This window comes from Athene cunicularia (assembly GCF_003259725.1).
Source record: "Athene cunicularia isolate RWA chromosome 3 unlocalized genomic scaffold, athCun1 chr3_part1, whole genome shotgun sequence".
NCBI classification, from domain to species: domain Eukaryota; kingdom Metazoa; phylum Chordata; class Aves; order Strigiformes; family Strigidae; genus Athene; species Athene cunicularia.
In genome coordinates, this window is record NW_020799097.1 from 106,230,287 (window position 1) to 106,241,912 (window position 11,626).

Sequence of the window (11,626 nt, forward strand, 5' to 3'; positions counted from 1 at the left end):
TGTCTCACTGCATCTAGTCTCAAATGTGGTTTGGGCATACACCAATCCCTAACATGTAAGACTGAAGCTAGGTTCACAAACAAATTTAGTGGTAAACCACCCTCATGCAAACCCTAACTTTTCATTGGTGGGAGATATGTAGCCTACTTGCAGCATTTAGTGCCTTTGTTAGAAGCATGTGAACTTCAACAGTTTGGCATTGTTGCCTTCTGACTATGCAGTTGCTGCTTGTACTTATTGCTGTGTTTCCTTTTGCCACTTCATCGCTGCTTTTGGTTTTGATTTGTTTTGGGGTTGTTTTGTTTAAAGTGTCTACTGTGCATCAAAAGACTGCAGATGCGTTCTGCCTGCAGAGAGTGCACAAGAAGCGGCACAGTCATAAAGAAAGTACAAGAGACAGGACACTCTTTGCAGAATCATGCGGTGCTTCCACAGCAGCTCTCATCGGATATTCAAGGTCTCATTCATAAAAAACCTAACTTCAGGTTCTTAAGGAAGTCACTCAGAAAGGAGTTGGTCTGTGCTAGAAATGTCATCTCCTGGTTCACAGAGAGAAAAGGACACATTTGCAATATGAAGTGTCTCAGCAAGAGCTTTATAAACACTGCTGAAGCTGGGCCAGTGAGGATTAGTACATACAGCAAAGTCACAGCACACATTTACCAGTCAGGAAAAAGAGCAGTGGTTTGCTCTCCCATACCTTCTTTGCACCAGTCACTAGCAAAGCTTCCCCCACAGGGCAGTTGGATGAAGTCAGATGAACTGTCTCTTTTTGAGCAAATGGCACTTGCTGATGCAGCTCTGGTGAAGAATAGATCAGAGCCCACTATGCTTGCAAAGCAAAGTATTTGGAGGCCTCCCTGTTACTCCCAAACCATTGAGTTTCTCTGCTTCATTCTTGCCTTCCAAGGTACTTCAACTTAATCACACTGTGCGTTTGTCTTCCTCTTCCTTGTAACTCAAATTGCATTTTGGTTTAAATTGAATATATAGTTATTGTTGCCCTCAGTTCTCGGTCTCCCTGTTGCTGCATAAGAGATGCTCCTTGGCAGCCACGGGAGGGCAGTAAGTCTATAGGGAGAAGTACCGGCCATTTTAAAGGACTGCTGTGTGCCCCTTGTTTTTCAGTGAGACTGAAGGCCCTGTGGAGTCTCCCTCATGGCAGGGAGAGAGCATGCACCCCACACCCCAGCATGGCTGGAATTTTTGCAAAGCACAGTAGAAGCTTGAGTGCAAGTGAGCTCACTGTACCAGAATCCATTTAAAAATAGCTGGTTTCAATGTCATGCCATGTTCAGCACTGCAGCTCTGGGTAATGTGCTGCTGTTACACTGCACACTGTTTTGTTTGGGTTCCTCCTTTTTTTTTTTTTTTTTTTTTTTTTCCTAGTGTCAACCCTACAAACCCCAAGCATAAGTCAGGAGCTCCCCTACACATTGCTAAATTAGATTTTCTTCTGAGCATCTTCAAGAAGCAAAAGAATAATTATACTTACTGCTTTGTCATTCTTCCTCTCACTTGCAGTCTCCTATTATCCCAGCTGGTCTTGCTACTCTGGGGAAGAAAAAAGAGCATGTTGTTGTCACTGCAGCTCTTGGCACTGGGGAATATAGGGTCTAGGTAGATCATGTTGTCTGTGCTCTCGGGAGGACCAGGGGCTATCTAGTTTTCTTGAATTCAGTTGTTTTATAAGAAAGCAGCCTGGACAAATATGGTATCTTTGCCAGAACTTCTACTACCACACTATTCATATGCCTCCTAACACACTGTTGCATCCCTCGTTGAATTTATCCTTGCTTCTCCTACCCCCAGTAAGGTAAAGTGATGTGAGCTGTTTACATTCTACAAATGGGAATCAGTAAGAAGGTAAATGCAGGGTTTAAGCTTAGTTACATAAGAAAGATTGCCCACATCAGATCAAGGTATCAAACATGATCACTCAAGTCACTATAATTTCTTTTTACATCTTCCCTCTGCTGCATGTTTGCTGTCACCCATCTTTTTCCACTCTAAATTCAAGACATTTGCCCATAGCACTCAAGGAGTTAAGTGAATATGAACTGTTCTCTTCTCCTTCGTGTGACACATTTGTTTGACCCAGGAGCACAATTTGGGAGGTGTCATTGCTCAGCACTATTTGTGGCTTGGTATTAAAAAGATATAAATAAACAGAGACTTTGAAGTGGAACTAACTCAACTTCTTGATATAGAAACCTGAGACAGGTACAGGGCCAAGTAGTTGGAATGGAAGTTTTCCAAAACTGGGAACTGTTTGAGTCCTATCAAATGCAGCCTTAACTAACTGACAGCTCCCAAGGCCAATTCAGGATGGAGTCTGTGCAGAAATAAATGGTGTGAAGCCTGGCACTCCCCAGCTGCCTTGCAGGGCCTGATGAATCAGAAGGGGGCAGAGCAGGAAAAGCATTAGGCCTATTTTCTCCTGTATCATTGGTTTCTATGATTTCAGGGAGACCTTGCCCTCCCTGGTATAAAATTGAAGTAACTCCACAGCTAACTTGCATTTAAGCAGACTAGGAACAATGTAAAACTGTGAGAACAAGTGTGGAAAACTGAGCCAACCTTTTAACTTTACACCGTGCCATCTTCAATCTTTACAAAGCTAAATGCAAGCAATTACAATTCTCCCTTACTTGGTAGAGCTGCATCTATTTATAAAAGAATCTGAGCCTTCCTTCAAAACTGGTATAAGACAAGCAAGATCGCTGGAGCTGAAGGTAGGTATTCAGGATTATTTTTAAAGTTACCTATCCACAGCTTTGATGTACCAACTCATAGTAGCAATAAAATGCCGGTAGCATTAACAGAATTATTCCAACAGGAACATCTTACCCCTTCATCATGACAGAAAAGACATGCCCTCTCTGTAAGCCTATACCAAATATGGTCTTTGTGATATTCTGGGAAGTTTAAATTTGAGCTGGTTTTGTTTTCCAAATAGTGTGCTTATAGTCTTCCAGAGCATTATGTGCAGGTGTCGACGCATGAAAACAGTTTGACTTCTTTAATAAGGAAAAAAAATAATCTGATTCCTGTCCCTGTGTGATTTGGGTGGGCAAGCTAAGAACTGAAACGGCACACACTGAATGATTTCAGACAATTCATCACGCTGCCAATTCAAACTCTAGGTTGTGCATAAAACCAATGGGGGATAGAAATCCAGCAAATACATTTGGCTATAGAGACTCTGAACGGTGGCTGCTCAGCCTAGGGAAGAATACAAGGCTAAGAAAAACAAAACATAACTGAAGCATGAGTTAGGCCTACAAAAGAGGAATGGAGTGCTGGCTTCTCTAAGCAGGCTTGTTATGGCAGTGCAGCTATAGCTTTAAAGACTTAAACAGGTGGGAAAACGAGGGCTATCAGGGAACATAATGCCATACCAAAGGCACTTGGCATGTAAAGAGCTAGGTCACCTTCTTTGCTACCATTGCATGTGCATGCATTTTTTAGTGCTGTCATGAAATAGGAGTGCTGCTGTAGAGAACAGCAAGAACATCCATCTTCCAGGAGAGGAACCATGTTTCCTATGCTTTGAAAGCAGGCCACAAATTAAAATGAAGCAACAGTTGTTGAAGTCTGTGGAGTGGATGGGACAAGATGTGGTCACTGTCCAGGCTTCATCATTAGCTACTGTATCTAGTGGGCCTGCTGAAGGAAAAGGGACATCTTTGTGCTGCCATCTTGGGCTCCTCCAGGCTAGAAATCTCAGAAGCAGCTGGGAGTTGATGGGAGAGTGAACCTGCACTGCTAGTTCTTGGCACCACTGTGCCTGAAGGCAAGCTCTTTTCCCTGTGCACAGCTACACAGCATGTTGAAGTTACTCTGCTGTGCTTCCGCTGAGGCTTCCCAAGTACTTCTTTAGGCATCGGGCTTCAAAAGCATGACAAAACAGAAGAATGCCATTAGCTCTATTTTACAGATAGGAATAATTTGCTCAGGGTCAAACGAAGGGCTTAACCTGGATGTCTGGAACATCTCTTGTTCAGTCATTCCTTCCAGAGGCTGCTGGCGTCTCCCTCATGGCTGCACTCAGATACGTGTCAGTCAGGATGTTCTGCCACCAGTCCCTCTCTCTCCAGGTATGTAGATACCAGAGGTCAGATTATGCCGTCCTTCTCAACTGACTTCAGGAATTGGATTGATAGCCACAGAAAAGCAGAAAAAAGGCCAGTCAGCATCCAAAGGTAGCAGTGACACTGCTTTCCCCCAAGACTGACTGCTAGAAGTAAATTTTGGGGACTACATGAGAATCACCTTCAGGCAAGTGAATAGAGCTTATGAGTTTGTCCATTTGCCACACAGGCACTCAGAAAACCCCCGCGGCTTTCCCTGTCTTCCTCCCACACCTTGTTGCATTTTGAAACAGCAAGGCAAGATGCCAGAAAGCCAGAACAAGGACTGGCTCTCAGGGCAGTGAAAGAAAACACAGTGTCTTGGGGATGATTCCAGGCTGGGGTAAGGTGGCTCACTGTTCTCCAGCTACGTGACACATGACAATGCCATGCCAAAAGTTGGGGCCAATGGCTGAGTCTTGCAGCACACTTTACCATTATCCATCAGAGCAGCTTATGATGACTAGTGTTAATTCTTCGTTCCAGTAAAGTGTTCAGAAATAGCCCTGTTTCTCCCATATTCTCTGGCTCCAGCCTGCCTTTTTCTTTAGAAAAACTGCACAAACTGTTCAGATAACCCTTCTGTCCTTCGTAGAAGGCTCTTTAGGATGGCTAAATGCAGGCAAAGGAATTGCTTCTGTTTGCCTAGCTTCAAAATTAATTTGCCATGTTTACCCAGGGGGTGAATGGCTTTGCTAGTTACCATCTGTAAAGTGAATCCTGGCTGAAAGCTGCAAAGAACTGAGCCTTTCTACCATGCCTGTGCAGGATCGATTGACCTATGTGTAATCAATCAGGTGGCAAGAGGATAGGGCAAAGCACTCCCCAAACTAAGCAAGCAAACGCAATTTACAATGAGAAGAAACAAACTGATCTGTCTAGCCCAGAGATAAAGAAGAATGACAGACTGAATAATGTTTAACTGAGTCTCACAGATCTGGGGAGGAACAGAAATGCCATATTCTCGAAGAATACAGCTGCACTCTTCAACTTCATCTCATCCAAAAGGGCTTTGCTTGATACCCATAAAAAGCATTGTTGTGCAACAGAATTTGGACAGGCAAGCACGATATTGTGACTGTTTTACTACACTAATTGCTAAGGTGGCAGGGGCAAGGTGCCTGTCCTTGCCCTATGCTGTCCCATACGCTATGCAGAGACAAGGACTGGTATCGCTTTCTTCCATTTAGTGCTTCTATCTGCAGCCTCTCCACCTGGCACTGTCCTTCTCTCAACATACTCCACCCCCATGGGCTTGTCTCCAATTTTCCAGAGCACTTGGTGCCCACTTGGAACCTGTGTGACAAAGTCTGGAGGGAGCAGCGGGTGCATGGCCCACAGCTGAGCATGGCATGGTGGCATATGCATGGTGTGCTGCACAACTTTTTCTGGCAATCTTCTGTCAGCGATGAGCATGTCTGTAGCTTGGGCTTGTTGTGGCTTGTTCCACCCCATCTAGAGAATAACACCTAGTTTTGTTTTCTTTCATAACCTAAAGAGAAAAAAATCCATGTACCTATATGTAAATTTCCAGTTTGTGAGAACATATTTGCAACTCTTACCCCCAGTTGGACAGCAAATGATGTTATCCAGCCCACTGAGCCTGTATGTGTGGAGGGCAGGGGCAAATCCTGGTGAAAGATAATGAGGCTGTGATCTGCCTCACATCTGTGAGAAGAGAAATCTAGGCAAGTACTGTCTAAAATGCCTGAAGAGTAGACTTGCTACCTTTTCTCCAGATAATTATTAGAGATAACCGCAGCACTGGTGGGCCTGCACCCTCTCCTGTTAAGAGTTCAGTTCTGTATAGTCAGTGCCCTGGAGCTGTATAGCATGAGGCACAAATACCCTGTTCAGAGCCACTGCTGCCTGTTCTGGATAGGTAATAGCAGGAGACAAGAAATGCTTGAGTCTTAAGCTTTGCTACCAATGCTGGCCTCCCAGGCCTCTGTTGGTCTCTTCCCTGCAGACTCACAAAGATAATAAATCATGTCTGTGGTTCGACACCCTTCATCCTTCCTTCCCCAAAGCAGCCCCTCTCTGGGTGACACAGAACAGGTGAGCAGTGTGAGCAGGGGCACCGAGAGAGTCCTATGAAGGCAGCTTTCTCAGCAAGGCAAAATCTAGGGGGCAAATGGAAGGGGGTTTCTATCTTCTTCCCCCTCCTTTTTTTCAATTAGGGTACAAGGCAGTCCTTCAGCAGTCCCCCCTCCACAGAATCTGATGGCCATCTCTACCCCACTCCTCCCAGCCAGGGGCCTTGGGGCCCTCCAGCAGCCCCAGAGCATTCCCTGCCCTCTCCAGCTGTGTGTGTGGACCAAGGCTGCTTGCCAAGAGCCCCAGAAGGAAAATGGGGGTGGAAATCATGAAATACCTGTCCTGCTCCTTGCACTGTGTCTTCCTCTTGGACAGAAAACATTTGTCTCGAGAAATGCCACACTGTCTCCTTCTGACAGCACTAAATCATCTCAAAAATAAAGTGCTCACTGGCTATTTGAAATGGAGCCTTGTCTCCATCCTTTTGCAGTGAGGGGAGAGAGAAAAGAAGGACAAGTGCAAAGAATGCCTGAGTGCTTTGGGATGAAAATACACAGTTCAGGAATCAGAGCAGTCCTAAGCATTACAAAAATAGCTCATCATTTGGATCCTATGATGATACTGGACATGCATCTACCACTGACTGAGTCAGAGAGATCTCATTTCTTTACAAAGCTGTTGCTCTCATTCTTGGCCATAAAGCCATGTAAATAACATATGGTACAAACAGCGTCACTGAAACCTGACAAAGTTTTGAAATACCTACAAGTTAACTATTAAAACCAAGCCACCTGTCCAGTGACTTCTACTTGAGCTGTTCCAGTTCATCATCCCTATATTATTATAATACGTTGATGGAACATCATAAATCTACGTAGTCAGATAAGACATTCTTCCTGCCCTGAAGAAATTACCCTCTAAAGAAGATGAGCGAACACAAGGCAAAAGCCCTCAAGAGGTAGCATATCTGAGCCTCAGCGGTTGCTTGGAGAAGGAGGACTGAGGGAAACATTTCCAGAGCAGCTTTTGCTTTGTGGTTAGCTGTGTGAACACAGGAGAAAGATGGTGACGTATATTTTATTGTGGTCAGAGAAACAGCTTGGGCCTGTCCCGTGCAAGAGGATTTCTGAGTGTTCTCTGAATAGCCTGGATACCTGTCAACCTAATAACATGACCAATAGCTGCTTAATTGAGACTCTTTTTTTTTTTTTTTTCTGCAGGTTAGTTGTCTACCTATTAACTTCTTGTTGCAATGGAGCCCTTCATACTGCAGGGCCCAAAGATCGTTCCAGGCTCTGGTTCTCTAACTTTTTTTGTTCGTAGAAGTTTAGACACTCTGGCCTGCTCCTCTCCATGCTTCTCTCTGGGAACTGGGCCTGCTTTGTACGAGGCTTTAAAGAAGCCAGCTTTCACTGGGTTCTTCAAAGCAGTCAGCATCAGACCTGGCAGAGCTTTGCTTGGGTGTTCCCTGGCACCCAGTAAGCAGCGAGCTGCTAGGTGGTGAGCAAACTGACTCCTCTCAGAAAACAGCAAACAGGAGGAGGAAAGCAACCCCACCCAAAGGCTGACAGCGACCCTGCTGGAAGTCACAGTCAGGGCCTCACTCTTCCCAGTGCCCTTCTTGCTGCTTCTACTGCAGACTCGCAGCAGGGCTGTTTATGCACCTCATGAAATCGCGTCATTAAGCCCTTCGTTATGTAAGTATCAACAGGCAATGTGAAGTGAAGATATGATGGCACGGCTAAAGCGTCTGCTATGGAGTCAGGACTTCCAGCTGCTACATCAAGCTTTCCCACTGACCTTGGGCAAGGTACTCACCTCCCTCTGACCTGCAAAATCAGGATATTTGGAGAATTAAATAATCTTCAAAAACCATTTTAACATCAGTAGAGAACTGGCTCTGAGGAAGTGTGACCAATTATTAGTTAGAATTAAAATTTATCATAATTTCAATTATATTTTTATATTATGAGGCCAGATATATCATTATAGTATTTATATTTGTATTTTATATTATAATCACATCATACTTTTATTCTAATTTAATAAACGATTGATTTATATAATCCATACAGGTGTAAGATTCTTGCTAGAAATGCTCATGTTTCTGCATAAGGCAGCACGTATTTTGTAATTTGACTGAATATAACACGACTGAACAAGATGTAAGAAACAAATGACAGTTGCAGTGCCAAAGATGTGTTGTGGCTGATTTCTTAATAATGTTCACTTCTTGTTCTTATAGGTCATCAAGAAACTCCTCAAAATCTGGGAACTTGCTTCTTCACCCGACTGGTCTGGCTTGCTCTGTAAATTCAGATCTGCATTGCACAGATCTGCAAAAGAATGCAGGCACCTAGCACAAACATTACATGAGATTTAGACACTGAAGTAAAAACTTTTAACCTGCAACAACCTCATTCTGCTGTCACATCATACTGGAGGCACTAAAGCATCAATGGATGCCAACGTTTAGGTTTTTACATAGAAGTTTCCTAGGTTTCTTCTCTGTACCGCACTTTGAAGGGCTTTATCTGGCAAGTGTTTGCATAGCACATTTAGCAGATCAGCTCCCACACAACCTCTGACAGTTGATTCAAAGCATGAGTGAAGCAGGTGTCACTGCTGTTTTACCTGCAATCCTTTGGTGAAGGGCACAGAACCAGAATGGGGCAGCCTGGGCTGATCCCCACAGGATTCATGTCCACATCTCCTGCCTCTTAACAAGGCACAGTTTACACAAAGCCAGACTGTAAACTTCTCTGGGATTTGGAAAGGATGGAGGAATGCTCCATTCTCATTTCCTCGTGCTGAGCTTTCCCACTGTGTAGAGCATAATAATAAATAATAATAAGAAGAATATGAATAAGGCTGGAGAGGGTAGAAGGCGAGAGCATGCATAACAATTAGGGTCCTGATGTGAGGGTGGAGTGTTCTAAGTCTTCACAAGCAGAGAGGAAACCTGAATTTGGGCCTCCCACAGCCCATGGGCACTGCTAACCATGAGGCTGCTACATAAACCACAGATACCTTTTCCGAAGGAAAGGATGATTCCCTGGTCTATTTTAAAAGTACGGCACTCTGCCCCTTTTTTTTCCCAGCGTTCAGAGCTGTAAATCTCATAATCAGTAGCACTAAACCAATCCCAAATATTTTTTCTCTTTTACCATTTTTCACCAGTTTACAGGGAAATCTTGCATGGCTTCTACCATGGAACAATTCCCCCAATGCTTTACATACACCATGTTCAACTTTTTATTTAGGACTGTGGACGCAGTTAGGCAACCATCCCCACAAAAGTTAGCCTCTGCATTCTGGACTGTGGGTCTTGGGTGTCCTGCCCCTATTCCCCTCAAGGACTAAAAAGTTACAAAAAAGGACATAAAATACCTGCTCCCCACAGCTTCAGTCCAGCTTTCAAGCCTACCTCTTTGCATTCCAAATTGGGTGGGATAACAGACATGTCTTTAGTCTAAGAACAGAAAGAGCTAGCCTTGCACTCAAGTTCAAGGGGTCTTTTAAGGCTGCAGAAAGCCTGACAAAAGAAGGTGAGATGCAAACTGAACAGCAGCGGCATAAATACCCAATGGTTTACCATGTGGGAAGAAAGGAAACCAGACAGGCCTGTCTTTGAGAGATGGGGAGAGCTTTATCCTGTGCTTGTTCTGCCTACATCTCAAGCTATAACAGCGTGCTCATGCAGAAACCCATGCAGTTCTCCGTGCTCAGCACAGTGAGCAAGACGTATTTCACAATTAATGCCAAGCTGACGCAAGCAAAGTGATGTACACAGAAACTTAGAACTGACATCCAAATTCAGTACAGGAGTAGATAAAAGAGCGTCCTTAGAAAAGACATCTGAAACATTATCTCTTTCCAGATGAGGGTAAAGGTGATTCTTCCTTTAGAGAAAATAGTATGGAATTAAGTACAAATAGAACAGTTAAATTGTATGCATTTCTGGAGGTGTCAGTATTGAAATTAAGAAAACTAGGCATTTTTTTGGCAAAACTTTTCAAGACTGGTATCTTACTGCAGCCATGTTTTTGCATCATCTAATACCTCCAGTCTCCATCCCATTCTCAAACATGTGTCATGTTTGGTCTTTCCATTTCAGATATATTGTGTCTACTCACAGCCTGTGTGTGGAGCAATTAAGTCAATAATGTGTCTTCCCCAGGGACTTGTTTTTTTAACCTTTCAAGTTCAAATCTAACCTTTCTAGTACCCACTGGGGCTTGCTTCCAATTGGATAATGTCTGGGTGATGAGTTTTACTGTATTTATTTGTAGCTGTCTGTTCAGTGCCTAGCAGAGACTCCTCATGGCTTACCTGGGAAGCTGAGTGGGGCTTGGGTGGGAAGCACTTTTTAATGAAGGCATATATGTAATATCTGAACAATATTTTGTGTGTGTTCATAAATACCAGTCAAACAACCTTTGGTATGAGCAGCTGGACATAAGGGATATAATCATCCCTCTCTACAGAGCAGGGGAAGTTTGGCACTAGCTGATTGGCAGAAATACCAACAGGCTGCGTAGAGTCAAACCCCTGTACACACTTAAAGCAGACCATTTATCCAGTTTCCTTCTTCACAAACTCACAGCAACCTCAGCTCCTACTAAGTCTGATATAGGTCCTTCATTGTGGATTTCAGTGCTCAAGTCAAGCTACTAGTTAGCTGAAAAGGTTGGCCAAAGCAAACAGTTGACAATGCTGAAATCAAAGCTCGGGGCTGTTTGTTGGTCACTCCTGTAAGCTTTGCTGCAACTAGAGGAAAATTATGAATCCTGTTTAAGAAATGAACTATTTAATCTCCACACCTCATCCAAATATACTTCTGCACTAATGCAGCCATGTGGCAAATGCACCATAAAGAATGTATTGTTATTATTCAGACAGGAAAGTTGCTGACGGAGACGGGTGCTTACCAGAACATGCAGAAAAGCACAGAGCTAGCTGTTACTATCAGCCCCTTGCAGCATCTGTGAGACACCGCATCGCTGGAATCAACCTGTGGGAAACAAGGCACTACTTCTATTTCCAACACGTATACGAACATGCAATTTCCAACGCGTGCGTGAGCAGGATCAACCGCGATTTTACGCCAACGATTTGAGAAATCACACTGGCATCCACGTACAAAGGTTTCTCGGGCATGGAGCACCACGAAATGGAGTTGCTCCCTTCGCTTAGCATTTGCCTGGGGCCTGCTGAGCACCGGGCGGGCTCCTCCGCATCTCTCGTATACACACGAACGGCCCCGGCGGGCTGGCGGGACTGCCTGAGCAGCGACACTCCCCCTCCTCCTCCCCGGGCCCTCTTCAGGCGCGGGGTACGAGCGCTGCCCACCCCCGTCCTCTCCCGCCCGACCAGCCTCTGGCTGACACCCCCGCGGGGCCGGTCCCCACTCGGCACAGGAGCCCCCCCCCGGCCCGCCACTGACAGGAAGGCGG

General features: G+C 44.6%; 1 long non-coding RNA gene across 2 annotated transcripts; it reads right to left on the reverse strand.

The window, feature by feature from the left end:
* Positions 1-559: 559 nt before the first annotated feature.
* Positions 560-11,497, reverse strand: LOC113478948. Of its 2 annotated transcripts, XR_003398167.1 has the most exons (4): positions 11,314-11,497; positions 11,102-11,184; positions 8,805-8,993; positions 560-1,554 (listed from the first exon to the last, which is right to left on the reverse strand). It is a non-coding gene; the product is annotated as an uncharacterized LOC113478948 (long non-coding RNA). The 2 variants fall into 2 exon arrangements; XR_003398166.1 differs by lacking the exon at positions 8,805-8,993 and having other exon boundaries at positions 11,314-11,487.
* Positions 11,498-11,626: the final 129 nt, after the last annotated feature.